Source organism: Suricata suricatta, chromosome 1, assembly GCF_006229205.1.
Source record: "Suricata suricatta isolate VVHF042 chromosome 1, meerkat_22Aug2017_6uvM2_HiC, whole genome shotgun sequence".
NCBI lineage: Eukaryota > Metazoa > Chordata > Mammalia > Carnivora > Herpestidae > Suricata > Suricata suricatta.
In genome coordinates this window covers 77995233-78000852 of record NC_043700.1, presented here as the reverse complement: position 1 = coordinate 78000852, position 5620 = coordinate 77995233, and the positions used below count along the sequence as shown (strand labels likewise).

The window sequence follows — 5620 nt, the reverse complement described above, 5'->3', positions numbered from 1 at the left end:
AAGGTGCATAAAATGACCAAAAATATTTTAAAATAATAGATTTGAAGATCACTGTAGCATTTTCCTCCTAACATGAATGCTTTCTGCAGGACAGTAAATTACAAACCATTTCAAATTATGTTAAGGCAGATAATCAATCTGGTTGAATTTGTAGCTACTTCTGGGAAAGTAATCTTGTTCGAGCTATTCCTTTGAGCTGCTTCCAAGAAGCAGTCTTGGAGTTAGCAGTAGGGAGATGGGCCTCACCTGTTTCATCACTACTTGTTCTGCTGGTCTTCTGTGACAGACACAGACACAGAATCCTGGCCCTTGTTGACATCACTGATGCACATCCACTGCCCATTGATGGACTCCTTCCACAGGGTCTCCTTATTATCTCTGTCCAGACAGCCAGGATGTTGGCTGTGATGGACCAGTTCACACGCCACATGTCATTGAACTTATGCAGCAGTTTGAGAGACCACATATTGCCTGAGGCATTGTCACAGTCCAAATGAACATATGACCATCCTGGGAACAGCTGGTGCTGGTGCTGGTAGGCAGACAAATGGAGAGGACCAGGCCACACCTCAAGCTCAGTTACTGTGCACTTCTAGCTTCTGTTTCTTCTTCTGTTGGCTGGCTTCCTCCTCCCTCCACAGTTTGATGAGGTTGTGACAGTCACCTGCTGCAAACTTCTTAATGTAGTTGGGCTTCTGCACCAATAGCTAGACTATGAGCCTTCCAGGTTCAAAAGGAGGGGCTCAACTGACTGCATTGCAGCCAATAATGTGAGTGTTTTTGACCTTCTTTACTTCCCACTGGCCCTCTCTGGTGTACATCAGCAGGGAGATGGTCCTACCTGAGCTCCCATAGGCTGTAGTCATGGGGGGCCCAACACAGAATTTACTGAGGAGTCATATCCTGGGTGGTCATCTGTCTTCTCCTAGATGCCATTCTCCTCTTTCCCGATAAGAATTTTTCAGTCAAAGGAGCAGGATGTCAGGATGTTGCCATATAGAAAGAGGCCCCAGGCCACTTGCCATACAGGGTCCTCATGACCCCTGAGGTCAGTGATGAGGATCTGCCCTCCATTGAGCACATGGAAGATTCTGTTGGACCTGTCTGATGAGCAGGTTGCCAGGTAGGTGCTATAGTAATCCATCTGGGCATCGTGAATCCTGTCCTAGCAGGAGGTGGCTACAGTGTTGATTGCTGACACCAGGGCCCTGGTGGCAACAGCTTCTGGTCTCTGATATGGCAGCTCCTGATGGCGCCCCTGAACAGATACCCCAGAGCAGAAGTTTTTAGTTTTAGTGAAGCCCAGTTTATCAATAATTTTTTCATGGTTTATGCCTGTGGTGGTGTATCTACGAAGTCATCACCATACCAGGGCTCATTTAAGTTTTCTAAGAATTTTATTGATTTGCATTTTACATTTATATCTATGATTTATTTAATTTTTGTGAAAGGTTTAAGTTCTATGTCCAGATTTTGTTTTGCGCGTGTCCAGTTGTTTGAGCACCATTTGTTGAAAAGACTGTCTTTTTTCCATCATACTCCCTTTGCTCTTTTGACAAAGATCAATTTACTCTAGTTATGTAGGTCTTCTTTTAGGCCACCTATTCTGCACCACTGACCTCTGTGTCTATTCTTTCACCAATATTACTCTGGATTGGCTACTATAGTTTTATAGTAAATCCTGAAATCTGCTGTTGTCGGTCCTCCAACCTTTTCTTCTTCAATATTGTGTCAGCTATTCGGGATTTTTGCCTCTCTGTAAAAACTTTAGAATCAGTTTGTCAGTATCCACAAAATATCTTGCTGAAACTTTTATTAGGACTATGTTGAATCTTTAGATCAATTTGGAAAGAACTGTCATCTTGACAATATACTGTCTTCTTATTCATAAATGTGGCATATCTCTCCATTTATTTAGTTCTTATATTTCATTCATCAGAGTTTTATAGTTTTTCTTATACAAATCTTATACTCATTTTGTTAGAATTCCACCTAAGTATTTAATTTTCTTAGGTGCTAATGTAAATGGTATTGTGTTTTTAACTTCAAGTTCTACTTATTCATTGTTAGTATACAGAAAGGCAATTGACTTTTGTGCATTACACTTGTACCCTGCATCCTTGCTATAACTGCTTGTTAGTTCCAGGAATATTTTGACCCATTCTTTTGGATTTTCTACATAGATGTTTTCCTTTTATTGTTAATGTGAAAGTTTCAGATCATTATTAACTTATTTGCTGTGGACAATCAGAATAACTGTGTATATTAGTGTTGCTAAGAACTTATCTACAAATTTAAAATGCTTTTTAAATCCTAATTGATTTCTAGATGTTCAAATGAGAAGACAACATTTCTGTATCATCAGAAAAAAAATTAGGAAAAATAATATTATATGATATGTATATCATATAGCATCATATATATGCATAGTATTAGAAGGATATACACAAAAATATTAATGTGATAAGATGTTCTCTTTGTGGAGATGCTATGTGTAATTTTCTTTGTTTTTCTTTATATGAATTTTTAAAAAGGATTTCATTTTTTAAAGTAATCTCTACACCCAACATAGGACTCAAACTTAAACCCCAAGATCAAGAGTCACATGCTCCACCAACATGTATTTTTTTTTATATTTCTATCCCCAAAATATGTAAAAGAGAATGAAAGTCACTAACAACCAAAAACAAGTCAATTTTATTGATGGGTGAAATACACTTGACCCTTGAGCAACATAAGGGTTAGGGGCAGTGACCCTGCCATGCAGTTGAAAATCTGCATATAAGTTTTGACTCCCCCAAAACTTAACTATTGATAGCTTTCTATCGACTCTTAGCATAAACAATCAGCTAACACATATTTTCTGTGTCATATATGTTATATACTGTATTCTTACAATAAAGTAAGCTGGAGAAAAGAAAATGTTGTTAAGAAAATGATAAGGAAGAAAACATACATTTACAGTAATGTACTCTAAAAAAGTCCACATATAAGTGGACCCACACAGCTCAAACCTATGCTGCTCAAGGGTCATCTCTATATATCTTCTTCCAGAGAAAGGCAAAAAATTCAAATGAATGTTTAGAGGTATAACAATTAGCAAGTAGGATGTAACTTTTGTCCAGAAGATCTATGGCATTAATTCACAGATATAGATGTAAAAAATGAAACAAAACCAACAACTCAGAATTTCTACAAAATCTTGCTTCAGTGAATGTACTATCAACACTAACTTTAAATAAGCTGCGTGCAGGATATCTTTTAAATGGGTGGCTGAGTAGTTCATGTTTTGCTGTTCTGATAGGTGTTATCGTACAACTTTAGCTTTGTAGAGTGACTCTGTGGGGAATTCTTGGGATGGTGTCCCGAGAGAAAGGATTGTGGCTTTGGAGTTAGCAGACTCAGATTTGACTCAGGGACCAGCTGTGTTATTTAAACTCCCAGAGATTACGGGGTGCCTGGATGGCTCAGTTGGTTAAGCGTCCGGCTTTGACTTAGGTCATTATCTCATGGTTTGTGGGTTCAAGCCCCACATCGGGCTCTGTGCTGACAGCTAGCTCAGAGCCTGGAGCCTGCTTCAGATTTTGTGTCTCCCTCTCTCTCTGACCCTACCCTGCTCATGCTGTCTCTTTATGTCTTTCAAAAATAAATTAAAAACATAAAAAAATTAAAAATAAATAAATAAACTCTCAGAGGTTTCATCTTCTCATTAGTAAAACTGACCTCACGATTCTGTGTCCTTTGCATGATTATTGTCAGTATCAAACCAAATGAAAATAATACGTGCAGTGCTTTATGACTCATGGCACTCTATGCAAATTCTAGCTATCATTATTCTGAATGAAGATGGCTATTACAACCTAAGTTATCCAAGTTGTAGAAATATAACAGAAGTCATGCTGGAAATGTGAATTAAAAACATTTTTTTAATGCTTATTTACTTTTGAGAGAGAGAGACACAGCAGGGGAGAGGCAGAGAGAGAGGGAGACCCAGAATCCAAAGCAGGTTCCCAACTCTGAGCTGTCAACAGAGAGCCCTATGAGGGTCTCAAACTCATGAACTGTGAGATCATGACATGAGCTAAAGCTGGACACTTAAGCAACGGAGCCACCCAGACACCCCTGGAAATGTTAAATTTTGATGCTGAAGTCCTAATTAGGCTAGGGCATACCCTTTGCATTTCTTAATTTCTGCTCTGATCTTCATTAATGTATATCACTGTAGATATTTAGGATCTCTGGTAGACAGTAAAGATTGAGGTTAAAGAACTCTTTTGAGCAATGGTTGTATATTCAGCAACTGTTTTGCAAATTTCAATTTTCATTCATTCAATATTTACCACTGAAATCTATTGCTTACAGTATTCCAAGGCTTATGGTCATAGCAGCAAATAAAACAAAGCACCTGCCAAGATGGAGCTTACAATTTATTGAGGGGGAAGGTGTGGGGTGGTCCATAATACAGTAGAAAATGAATATCTAATAGATCAGTAATGAATATGGGATAGAGCAGGAAGTGTAAGAAGTGCTATGAAGAAAAATAATGTGGAACAAGGGAGGTCATCCAGAAAGCAGAATCTGGGATGGAGATTAAATGCAGAAAGTTTACTGAAAGTATCAACACTTTTCAGAGAATGGTAGGAGGCAGGGTTGGTTGGAGGGAGAATTTAGGCTACAAAGTAGACACAACCAGGCCTCTGCTAACCCCCTGGGGAGCTGGGAAGCTGCGAAGGGCCTTCAGAATAGTGTTGAGTTGTGTCAAAGGAGCCCCAGGTCTTTATGCTCTTGCAATAACCAAAGAGTGGTTGCAAGCTGTCCCCTGGGAAGGGAGTGTGACATTGTGAGATGCCTTTCTTCTGACCAGGGCAAATCCCAGAGAGGGCTAATGGCAGTAATCAGCCAATAGCACTGTATTCATTACAAGGTGTACATGGTTGGGGTGGGGAGCAAGGAATTGTTTATTTTAAAGGATAATCAGGGAAGCTTCTTTACAACTTTTTTTGAGAGTATATTTGATGGTTATGAAGGAGAAGCCAAGTAGACTTCTAGGGGAGGAGGATTCTTAGGGAAGAGAATGTTTACCTTCATTTTTAGATTTTTCTTAATTTATATGCTCATCTACTGCTTTCCTACTCACAGTAGAAATAAACTTCTACTCACAATAATAACAAAAATAAAAATAATATCATTTTTTACTCTAATTGCAAGCTTTATTTTTAGAACTGGTGTAAATGTCTTTCACAATATTTTACAAGTATTAATAAACCAATCCATTTATTTCTTCAATTACACAGTGAATATCTAAAAGTGCCCAATGTATACCCATTACCACATGAGGTGCTGTAGTGGTGACAGGTGAATCAGTCCGTTATTTGCAAGCAGTTGACTTGGGGAGACAACTGAAAGAGACTCTTTGAAAACAAAGTGTAAGGAGTGACCTGGTGTGGTTAAGCACAGGGAAGGAAGATACAAAAACCAAGTCATTAAATGAAACCATGATGAAACCAGTGTATGAATAGATGGGGAATGGTAGGTTATTAAAGTCAAAATGAAGCTTTTTTGAATGGGGGCAGAATGGTGTGTTCACAACAAAGCTGTTCAAGATAGGAGAGGTAAGTTT

General features: G+C 38.6%; 1 pseudogene; it reads right to left on the bottom strand.

The window, feature by feature from the left end:
• Positions 1 to 257: 257 nt before the first annotated feature.
• LOC115301210 lies at positions 258 to 5088 on the bottom strand (annotated as a pseudogene).
• Positions 5089 to 5620: the final 532 nt, after the last annotated feature.